Source organism: Dipodomys spectabilis, unplaced genomic scaffold (assembly GCF_019054845.1).
Source record: "Dipodomys spectabilis isolate Male_0828 unplaced genomic scaffold, ASM1905484v1 ptg000816l, whole genome shotgun sequence".
Taxonomy (NCBI): Eukaryota; Metazoa; Chordata; class Mammalia; order Rodentia; family Heteromyidae; genus Dipodomys; species Dipodomys spectabilis.
The window spans coordinates 51,747-63,845 of NW_024871493.1; the positions used below are offsets into that span (position 1 = coordinate 51,747).

The following is a 12,099-nucleotide window of genomic DNA, read 5'->3' on the forward strand; positions in this document are numbered from 1 at the left end:
AAGAACACATATATCCTGTCTTCTTAACAACTTATTTACTTTTAAAAGTTATGGGTTTCACCAGAATTAATCTGTTTTCGGTTTTAGCATGAGAAAGTACTATATTTATTCTTTTTTGAAAATATAGGCAAGTATATTGTGAAAATATTGTCAAGTTGGATAACATTCAAGTTGATGATCCTCTGATTAAAAAGGGATAATTAATTCAAATTAGATGCCAGCTAGTATTGATTTTTAAAAAGTTACTACATAAAGAATAATATTTATTATACTAATCCATGATATTTATTTCATGCAGCTTATTTTTTAAATTTTTTATTAGCAAAGTGATGTACAGTGTGGTTACAGTAATTGTAAGGTACTGAATACATGTCTTTTCAAACTTGTTACCCCCTCTGTCATTTTTCTCATAAATTTCTTTCACCCCAATACTCCTCACAAGTTGTAATGTACATTTCCAACATATTATTTTGTGAGTATTGCTATTAAATTGGTTTGTCCTTGGTCAAAGAAAATAGAAGTTACATAGTACATTGAAAACAACAATTGTAAATAAAAATCTCTGTTTCCATATCTTGGAGTTCATTTTGCTCAGCATCAGCTTACATGGACATATATATGCATAACAAAGCCACTGGAAAATAATAGTTTCATGGACACTATGTCATGAAAACAACATTTTAACTGTTATTGATGGTAAAGTTGGAATTAGCGTTGGTGAATTCGCGATTCTGATAAAGGAATTTCAAAAGAGTTTTAAAATTATGACAGGTAAATTTTAATTGTTCAAAGTTTTTAACAACATAGCCTATGAAGAAAATTTAAAATTGCCTGGGAAGAAAGGCTTTCATGCAAAGAAATCCATGGAGACTTAACTGAGAGGGAGCAATGTGGGTAAAGATGGCTCATTTTTACATTAAACAAACAAACCTCAGAAACCTTGCTATCAATCCTGTAGGTTTCCTTGAGAATTGTCCTTACCCAGGAAATATACTCTTACTATGTGAAACAATGTTGTAGTGTAATTTAAATTCAAACTTCTTTAAAAAATAAGATATCAAAATTTGTGCATTGACCGTTAATTATCAAACAGTAATTCTCTGAAAAAGATAATTTGGGTCCAAATATTTAGGGAGAAAGTGCCCTCCACAATGAAAGAAGGTATTGGGTATACATTTTTCTGTTTGTAATATTTTCCAAAATGCCTTTGCATGTGAAATACTGAAAAAGAGAAAAAAATCTGATTGGATACTTCAAACCAATGATTTCATATTTCTAAGTATCTCACAAAAACATAATATCCTTATTAACATGAGATAGTGAGGACTTCTCTTATTACATTCGGCAAAAAGTTTTGGGATCAGAAAAGAATTGAGCAAATTGAAAAGGTACGAAAACGTGGTCTTAGAAGCCGTAGCTCAGTGTATTGGCCTAAGCAGTGGAAAGAAGCCAAAACTTTTTGATATAGATTGTCATAATATTTTTGCTACCTAAAGTGATTTTACAGAGCGTATTTGCCTCACTACAATGTGGAATAGATTGAACGAAGACATGGAAATAAATTCCACATCCAAATAAAAGAGTTTTAAAAGAGAAACCATGAAGATGTAGCAGTGGGGGAGGCCTTATAGTCCTTCAGCTTCACTAGACTTGAAGCCAATAATCTGTGATTAATTGGAAATCACGCAAGAGCTAAGAAGAGGACATAGAAGTAGGACATAGAAGCATTGTCCTTTGTAACAGACACTGTCATCCAAGAAATGGGTGATTTAACTCTATTCTTCTCCATACAACTTGTTGAGCAAATGCAAAATGAAGACAAAAAATAATCTATTGAAATAATTTTCCAAAGAATAACTTCACTGTTCCTGATATGGTATCTAAGGAGAATATTAAGAGAGAAGATAAAAGTGGAGTATTTTTTTTGTTTCCTCTAAGCATATTGTTAGCAAAATACATCTTTGAGGTTAGAAGTGATTGAAGCAAAAAGTGGTGGAGTATTTATTTTTGTGGGCACTTTAGACACAAGAAGAATTTCAAGGTAAAAGAAAAAAGAATCCTAAATATTTGTGATCACAGCTTCTTGGACTGGTTTTTTGGAGACAAAGTTTTACATTAGAGTTTGTCCTCATTATCATAGATGTTGGGTTTTCGTGGCAACCAAATGCAAGGGGGAAGTTTAATGTACTCGCTTGGACAAGTAAACAGATTGATAGAAAAAAATGGCAGATAATATTTAGTGAATTACTTTGACCAATTACTTTGCCAGAAAAAAGAAGGAAAGATATAACTCAAAATCACTTGACTTAAAATTATGAAAATATAGTAATGAAGAGATATGCGAGAAAACAGAGGATTATTTTTTCTCCAGTGGAGTAATGGGTTCTTGATCTTGTTTCTATCATTCTATCTTCACAAGCTATCAAGTGCGGTTCAGGACTGGAGGATCCAGTTCAGACAAAGAGAACTCGAAGAAGAAAATATTTGCAGCAGATGTAGGTGATTTATAACCTTAGACAATCTATTTAAATCTGTTCAAAATTCTCCCCTACCCCGTACTGCCCTCTTTGAACAGTTTTTTTTTTGCTTTCCCAAGACTGCCTTCATTAACTGCTTAAAATTTTGAGAGGTTATATTCAAACTCCTAGAGATTGCTGTTTGGTTGTAATTTTTGTGTGATTTTTTTTTGTTGTTGTGTTTTTAAGCTGCATTTCAAAAGCTTGTGCAAGTATGTTACAATTAAATATGTCCATCTAATTGTCCAATGCTCCTGGATCAGAGTTACTCCTTCTATCATTCTGAACCAACCCCTTCTCCAAGATTTATTTCCGATTTACTACTTCCTTTATCACATGTGTACATTGAGTATTCTAGCTGTACTTGTCCCTTGTTCCATTTTTCATTCATTCTATGTCTTTACTATTATTTTTCTCTGGTTTCATCTTCCAGATAGTCATTCTCTTAAAATGTCTGTTAATATTTTTAAAGGTTTATACACATTCCATGGAGTTTCAATCCTGCAAATACTTGAACTTATGTCAACTTCTATTTCCATAATTCATTCATCTGCAATAAAAATTCGCAAGTCTGGAGACGTGAATCTTTAGTCAACAAGAAAGTTTAAAAATGGCTTAGAATGTATTCCTAACTACCAATTTTTATAAATGCCTTTGTACAATGGTTTGTGATTATTTTATTTTACGTGGGATAGTATTTTCTGCTACCTATATGTTTTGGAAAAAAAGAAAAATAATAATTACTACTATAGAGAAATATGATAGATATAGAAGACAGATTTTATGTTTGTCACATCTCTGATGAGTACCCATATTCAAGACATCAAGACATAGTTTTTATTATGTTAGACAGACAGGGAAAACATAAAACAACATATGATAAGGCAACTATTTGTGACTTTTTAAAATGTACCTCATTATGTGATGAAATTTACTTTATTAGCTAATGTTTGGGTTTGAAACATGGGAGGCTGATCTATTTAACACATTTCTGCAAGTCACCTACTGAACAACACAAAGGTTGGGTGGTATTATTTCTACAGTTTAATGAATGGTTGAAACTATTTGACATTAGTGCTGGGTAAATAAATCCACTGTATTGTAAATTGCTCCCTCCACTTGAAAAACTTTTAATGTCACTAAGTATCATCTACTTGTCAAATGTCAAATGTTATTTTGGCGAATGTGATTTTAAAAAGTTTATTTGAAAAGGAGTATACTTTCAGGAGATTAAATGTAGGTTATCATTGGATTGAGAATGACAACATTTTTATACTACAGAACCAAGTTTTACTGAAGTACCAGTGTTTTGAAGCACTAAGGATCTTCTCAATTAATGTTTTTTCTGAATTATATTTGACCTCTAAGTCAAATTTTTCTGGCCTTGATAGACCAATTATGGATCTATCATTCCAGGAACTATTTTTTTGGCCTACATATGCTGGACTGAAATATTTCATTAATCGTTAGGAGAGAGGTATTAAAAGTAATCTTTTGAAATTTGTGATCTTGCTCACTCATATGGGCTGGTCATCTGTAAATTGGAAATTTGAATTACAGTACTTTCTCTCAGATTTATTTTATCTCATCTTTATGTTGCCTTGCATTTCACAATTGCTTACTGCTAATTCCTATGTCTCAAAGAATTGAGGACCTGAAATATTATAGGAAATGAGAATTTGAGATGGGTCTTCAATTACTTTCTGATGGCATATTGCATGGGCCTAGGTGAGACGTCTTGCCCTTCTTATCTGATGATGTGGATAACTGGGACCTGGGATACTAGGAACCCTGGGTCCTGCAAAAGAATAATACTTTTTCAAAATAACATCAGCAAAATTTGGGTTCAAAAATATGATTCAAAAATATGGAGAAAACAGTTTGGGACCAGAGAGTTAAACAAAAAACAGAACAGCAGTGTAAAATCCCTTATAGATTAGAGGAAAACAACATTGTTTTTTTACCATGTGAATTAAGATGACCAAGAATATTTAGAAGGTATCCCAAGTTAATACCGAAGACATTGCATTGATACTTTTATATTCTAATATATACTCTAAACCTAATTATTTATATTCCAATTGTATTTATTGGAATAAATAAATATAAATTTATTTCTCAAATTATCAACTGATTCTAGTAAGTTTCACTGTGTAAAATATAAAATCAGCACATATAAGTATAAATTATATAACTATATGTAATATAATAAAAAGGCACATGTTTTGCATTGTTCTGTTGTTGTTAGGATATCAAAGGCAACTCTGTTTTAAAGTTTTATTCCATTATCTCTACCTCAGTGTTTGGTAGGGTTAGGCCTAAAGATTTACCATTTGTAGATTTACAGACTGGAGGCAAGAGGAAACAATGTGATAAAAACATTACCAATTTAAGGCCTAAAATCGAGGAGAAATATATGGACTTCTCCTGCAGCTATGGAAATATTTGGTGATGTAAATGCTGTAGTGTAAGTTCCTGCCTGGTTGGAAGGTAGACAGACCAGGACTTTAGGTAATCATGCATATGAATGATTTTTCACCTTCTTGGCTTTAGCTACTTTTGAAATGATAGGTATAATAAACAATTATATTTTAATAAAATACCTTCTAGTCTGAACAGTGCTGTCTGAACTGTTCATCTCTCTATGATCCCTTGTAACTAAGATTAATTTTGTTGCAGTAAGACAATCTTTGCTGTCAGGGTAAGATACTCTGGTTGGTCTGTTCCTACATGGAAGAATGAGAAAGGGTCAGGGAGACATTTGTGCCAGTAAGACCTCATTTGGTACATTTTAAGCTGCACAAGTTTAGAAGTAGCTCTTGAGCAAAGCTTACTTTGAATCCCTTAGCTCCACAAATCTAACTCAGTTGGACAAATAAGTACTTGAAAAAGCCATCACCTTTGCACCTAGCTATAAAGGCTTCAAAGTATGATCAGGTTTAAAATGAAAAAGACTTAAAATAGTCATTGACAAAAAAGGTTGAAATGTGAGCAATCGATTAAACAATATACATTTTTTCCCCACTCTACACAGAATTTTAGGGAAATAAGATCAATAGCATTGCTAGGAACAATAAGGTTTCCTTTTTACAAATAGGCAACGAAAGATATATGCCTATATTAAGATTGCATCATTAACTACTTAAATTTACAAGATACTACATGCTTCAGCAGCACATCTACCTAAATTGCAACAATACAGAGAATTACATGGCACTTCCACAAGGATGATATGGAAATTTGTGAAGTATTCTTTGGATTCAAGAAATGAAAAACAGTTATTAAAAAGTTGATTACAAAGATACAAGTGAAAGAATACATTTAGTTCATAGAATTAAAAGTTTGTCTTCAGTGTATTAACTCTTCATCTTAGAAAGGTCTTTACATAGCATAACCTTTACAAAACATTTGAAATTAGATAACATTGTCATTTTATCCCAAAGAAATAAAATACTATAAGGACCTAGGAAAAACGGAATCTTAAACTGTTTCTATATGGAATGCAATCTGAAAGGACACATTTATTATGAACCTATATATTATAAATCAATGTAGAATTCAAAGTATTATATTTGGAGAGAATGAAACAGATTTTGGACATTATACAAACAGAATACAGACTATTTTAAAATAAACTTTTTCAGACAAGTACCAGAAATATCTTTAGTTTCCTTACTACTCATTTCAACAGGTAAGTTAAACTTATTTCTGATTTTAAAAAATCACAAACTCTGCAGAAATCATTATAGATATATACAAACAAGTCTTGAATACATTTTGATATCAAAGTCAGGCAATTCACTTGGAAGAATACCATGGAATCCATGAATTTTTAAAGTAAGATATTGCTGTTACTTTGTATTGTGAGAATATTTTGGAAGGACACAAAGATGGACCATCATTTTTGAAATTTAAGAAACTTAACCGAACCATTACAACATATGAGAACAATTTGAACAGCCTTCCACAACTTCAAAGGTGTAGTGATACATATTATGCTTTTTGCAATATCAAATGCAGTTTCTTCCAGGTTGTTCTTCAGACCTGGTTTGATAAAATGGTTCAACAGAAGGAAATCCAGCATATTTTTTCTACCTCTATTCCCAGCAGCAAGATGCAAGGGGGTCAAGAGGCATTTAGTTTGGACATTGATATCTGCATCATGATGAAGTAAAAAAGAAGCAATTCTGGTATTATTCCATGTATAAGCACTGTGCAGGGGTGTCCGGCCATCGGCAATTATTTCATGAATATCTGCCTCGAGCCACCAACTCATGGATAATGTCTAAGTGTCCATTGTAGGCTTGCCAATGAAGTGGGGTATACTCATCCTCATTCCTAATATTCACATGAGTGGCCTTTTTGGAAAGTAGTGTCTACACTGTAGTAAGCTGAGTATTTTCGGCAGCCCAAAGAAGAAATTTGCTTGGATCCTTCTCCATCTTTTTTCTTGCAAATGATATCATTCCTCACTTTTTCATCTTGTTCCTTGTCTTCATCCGAATTGCCTAACCAGTGACTTTGAGTACCACTGGGAATGAGGTGCCTATGTATTTCCCCAATAATTCACATTGGTTGAACTGGTCAGAAAAATCCAATGAATTTTCTGCTTCTGTTTTTTCACCATGATTTGTTTTCTCTTTTTCCATGTTTTCTATTCTAAATTATTCTCAGTGGTGAATAGGTAATTGATAGAGAAAAGAGAAAGATTTTCCTCTATATTCAAATTATAGGCTGAAAATGATGACCAGTGGTGTCTTCATGTGCAGCTTATTCTAGGAATGAGAAAATAGGAAATAATGCTTTCTATGAAAATGATTGGGATAATGGCAGAGCAGAAAGTGAAATGATGCAAGCAAAAATATAAAAGCAAAATAAATTAAGATAATTATGGAGCAATCATATTATCTATGAGAACCATGAAAAAGAGAGAGGAAGAGAAAGATGTACAATGACCTAGCTAGCCACAAATTCCATCCATGCCTCTGATCAATTTATAGAGGAAACAATTTTATTTTTAAAAAAGAGATGGAAATAGAATTTATGTATTTACTTGAAATTAGTAAATACATTTTAGTAGCCTACCCAAAGATACATAGCTTTGACTAAATTACAGACAAGAATATAAATCCTTGACAATTCTAGTAACAGATCTGACAAATCAGTTAAATCACACTTTTCCTGTACAATGAACGAATGTGTCTATTCTAGAAAAGCAGCTAGAGAAGGAAGGCCGATTGTATCTGTAACAAAACTTTGTGGAAAATGGTATTGAGGATTACTTACTGGTGATCCACTTGCACTGGAAGCGTGATTCTGAACTATTGCTTGCTGATTCTGAATTATTGCTTTAATCATTATATTCTCCAGGAAGAAAAAGTGAGATTTAATTGATAGCAAAGAACTACTAATACATTTTGACTTCTCATTAAGCATCTTCAATCATCAAAATCACATGAAGACAATAGACAGGCCTACTTATTTTAGATGAAAATGTGTGTCTTTACAAAAACAAGAAATTTAAGTAGTCATACAAAGGACTTCTATTTTATTACTGCGTTATACTTTTTCCTAATGTTGGGCAACAATAAATAATGGACCTATTAGAAAGCTCTTATACCTCATATGTTCAATAGTGAGTCCTCTTATATTATATCATGGTATTTTTTGTTTATGGCCTTAAGAAGAAATTTACTACCATGAATTTCTGACAGGACAATATCATCACTATACATCTTGTTTCTATACACTCAGTTTTAAATTACTATCTAAGTATGTGCATTAATAACTATATAGGAAAAAGAAGCCACACTGGTGGCTTTTGTTTTTAATCCTAGCTAATAAGAAAGATGAAATCTGAGGATTGTGGTTTGAAACCAGAAAAGGCAAGGGAAAAAAAGGCCATTAGATTCTGATTTGAAAGTAACCAGCAAAAGCTAGAAATGGAGCTGTGGGAAAGCAGTAAAATGTTAGCCTTGAGAAAAATAAAACAAAAAAGTAACAAATTCTGGGACAGAAAACCAACAAGACCACAATAAAGGCTAAGAAAGCACACCAAAATTGAGAATCCAAGAACCATAGGAAGAACCCAGTTGTCTCTGCCCACAAGAAGGTGTTATCCACCTGTCATTTTATCAAAGGCAGGAACTCCCAAATAGCTCAGAGTCCTATCTCAATATTAACAGGATTAACTCTCTAATTAAGCGACATAAACTGTCTAATTGGGTTAAAAAGCAAGATCCTTCTATCTGCTGCCTTCAGGAGTCACACATTGCTAATAAAAACAAACACATTTTGAATGTGAAAGACTGGAACAAAATCTACCAAGCAAATAGCCCCCATAAACAGGCAGGAATTACTATCCTAATAGCAGATAAAATAGACTTCATATTAAAATTACTTAGAAGAGATAAAAAGTTCACTACATACAAATTAAGGGAACTCTCCTTATGGAGGAAATTACAATTCTAAATCTGTATTCGCCAAGCAACGGAGCAGCCAAATATATCCAAGAAACACTACTTTCCCTCAAATCTCATATAGATCCAAAGACATTAATTGTTTTGGGACTTTAACACACCACTATCCACACTGGATCGATCAACTTGGCAAAAACTCAACAGAGAAACCGCAGACCTACACAACTGCATAGATCAACTAGATTTAACAGACATCTACTGAGTATTTCACCCAGCAATATAAGAATACACGTTCTTCTCAGCAGCCAATGGAACATTTTCCAAAATAGACCACATTTTACCTCACAAAGCATACTTGTCCAAATTTAGAAACATTGAAGTAATACCTTGCATTCTCTCACACCAAAAGGGAATCAAATTAGAACTCAACACCAAAAGCCACCAAAGAAAGTCCTGTAACACATGGAGGCTGAAAAACACTGTTGAACCACCAGTGGGTCATGGAAGCGATTAGAAACGAAATTCAAGTGTTCATGACATTCATCGAAAAGGAGCACACAAACTGCCAGCTCCTCTGGGATAGAGCAAAGGCAGTACTCAGAGGCAAGTTTATAGGTCTGAGTTTCTATATCAATAAATTGGAGAGATCTGAAACCAACAATTTAATGAGACAGCTAAGCCTCCTTGAAAAAGAGCAGCAAGATAAACCTCAATCTAGTAGACGGAAAGAAATACTTAAAATTAAATCAAAATTAAATGAATTAGAATCCAAAAAATCCATAGAAAGAATCAACAATACAAAGAGATAGTTCTATGAAAAAATTTACAAAATAGACACACCTTTAGCTAATCTTATTAGAAAAAAAGAGAACATACCAAATAAATAAACTTAGAGATGAGAATGGAAACACCAGAGAAACAATGAAGATTCATAACATTATAGGGGAATACTTCTCAAAACTTTATGCTAATAAGTTTGAGAACTTGGCAGACTTCACCTTTTCCTAGCAAATATCGACATGCCGAAACTAAACCAAGATGAGTTAAACCATCTTAACAGGCCCATATCCAGCATTGAAATAGAAACAGCATTAAGAGACCTCCCATCACAGAAAAGACCAGGACCAGATGTTTTATAGCAGAATTATACAAGGCCTTCATAGCAGATCTCACACCAATACTCCTTCAACACTTCAATTAAATTGAAAGAGAAAGTTCACTACCGAATTAATTCAATGAAGCCTTAATTACCCTCATCCCCAAACCATACAGGGAATCATCAAAGAAAGATAATTATAGACCCATATCATTGATGAACATTGATGCAAAACTTCTCAACAAAATTTGGCCAATCAACCACAATAATTCATCTAATAAAATCATACCCCACTATCAAACAAGATTCATTTCAGGGATGCAAAGCTGGTTCAATATACGAAAAACAATATAATTCATCACATCAACAAGAGCAAGGATAAGAATCACATGTTTATCTCAATAGATTCAGAAAAAGCATTTGACAAGATCCAACACCCCATTATGAGGAAGGTTCTGAAAAAATTAGGAATCCATGGAACATTCCTCAATACACTAAAGGCTTTATATGACAAACCTACAGCCAGCCTTGTACTCAATGCTGAAAAACTAAAGCCATTTCCTCTAAACTCAGGAATGATACAAGGATGTCCACTCTCTCCACTTCTCTTCAATCTAGTATTAGAATGCCTAGCTACAGCAATAAGACAAGAGGGAAACATAAAGGGGATGCAAATAGGGAAAGAAGAAGTAAAACTTTTCCTCTTTGCAGATGACATGATCTTGTATTTAAAGAATCCCACAGACTTCACTCCCAAATTACTGAAAGTGATTCAAAACTTTGGCAAAGTAGCAGGGCATAAAATAAACACTCAAAAATCAATGGCTTTTATATATGCCAATAATAAGAAAAGTGTAGCTGAAATTAAGAAAGCAACTCCATTTGTATAGCCCCACCAAAAATAAAATACCGAGGAATTAACTTAACCAAAGAAGTGAAAGACCTCTAAGATGAAAACTTTAAAAACCTGAAAAAGGAAATCAACACAGAACTTTAAAAATGGCCAAAAATCCCATGCTCCTGGATTGGAAAGATCAACATTGTGAAAGTGGAAATACTTCCCAAGGCTATCTACAAATTCAATGCAATACCTATCAATATTCCAACCTCATTCTTCAAGGAAATGGAAAAGGCAATCCCAAAATTTATATGAACAATAAAAACCCTGAACAACAAAAACAATACTTAACAGAAAGAAAATGCTGGAGGAATATCAATACCAAATTTCAAACTCTACTACAAAGCCATAGTAATCAAAATATCTTGGTACCGCACAAGAACAGATCTCAGGACCAAGGGAATAAAATGGAAAACCCAGAAATGAACTTAAAGACCTATAACCATGTAATCTTCAATAAGGGAGCTAAAAAAAAAAAAAAAAGAATGGAAGAAAGTCAGCCTCTTCAGTAAATGGTGCTGGCAAAGTTGGTTAACTACTGTAGAAAAATAACGCTAGATCCTTTTGTATCACCCTGAACCAGAATCAACTCCTAATGGATCAAAGACCTCGGATTCAAAGCGGACACTCTGAAAACATTACTGGATGGAATAGGAGAAACCCTAGGTTTCCATGGCACAGGCAAAAATTTTCTTGATATCTTTTTAAACCAATTGTATTCACAAGTTGGAGAGTCTTTAATTCTTGCTTAGGTCTTGGTGTCTATAATTTTTAACCTTTCGTTTCTAACATTAATGATAGGTCAGACTGCATTTTTTGCGTACATGAAAGATAAAATATTTATCTGGGTTCAAATGTGATTTTTATATCAGTCTTCCTTTAATAGCATTTTAAAGTTGTAAATTTCTCTCAAAATGTTGGGTATCAAAAGCAATCAAAATACGTCTAATGGTAATCAACTTAGGTGAGCTACAATGTGGAAATGATTGGTCCATAAGCCCTGCAGTCTGTTTCCAGCAGGAATTGGGCAGGTCATTCTTTCAGTAAGACTGAGTTAACCAGAGATGGCGTCCCCAGGCAGTGCAGTGTTGAGTCATGGGTAAAATACGATTTTTACTATTTTGAGCTAGAAATCAAGAACGTTATAGTTTAGCAGTTCCTTTCACAAGG

General features: G+C 33.2%; 1 pseudogene; it reads left to right on the forward strand.

Annotated features, from left to right (window-relative positions):
• The first annotated feature begins 5,678 nt into the window (after positions 1-5,678).
• Positions 5,679-5,778, forward strand: LOC122102633 (annotated as a pseudogene).
• Positions 5,779-12,099: the final 6,321 nt, after the last annotated feature.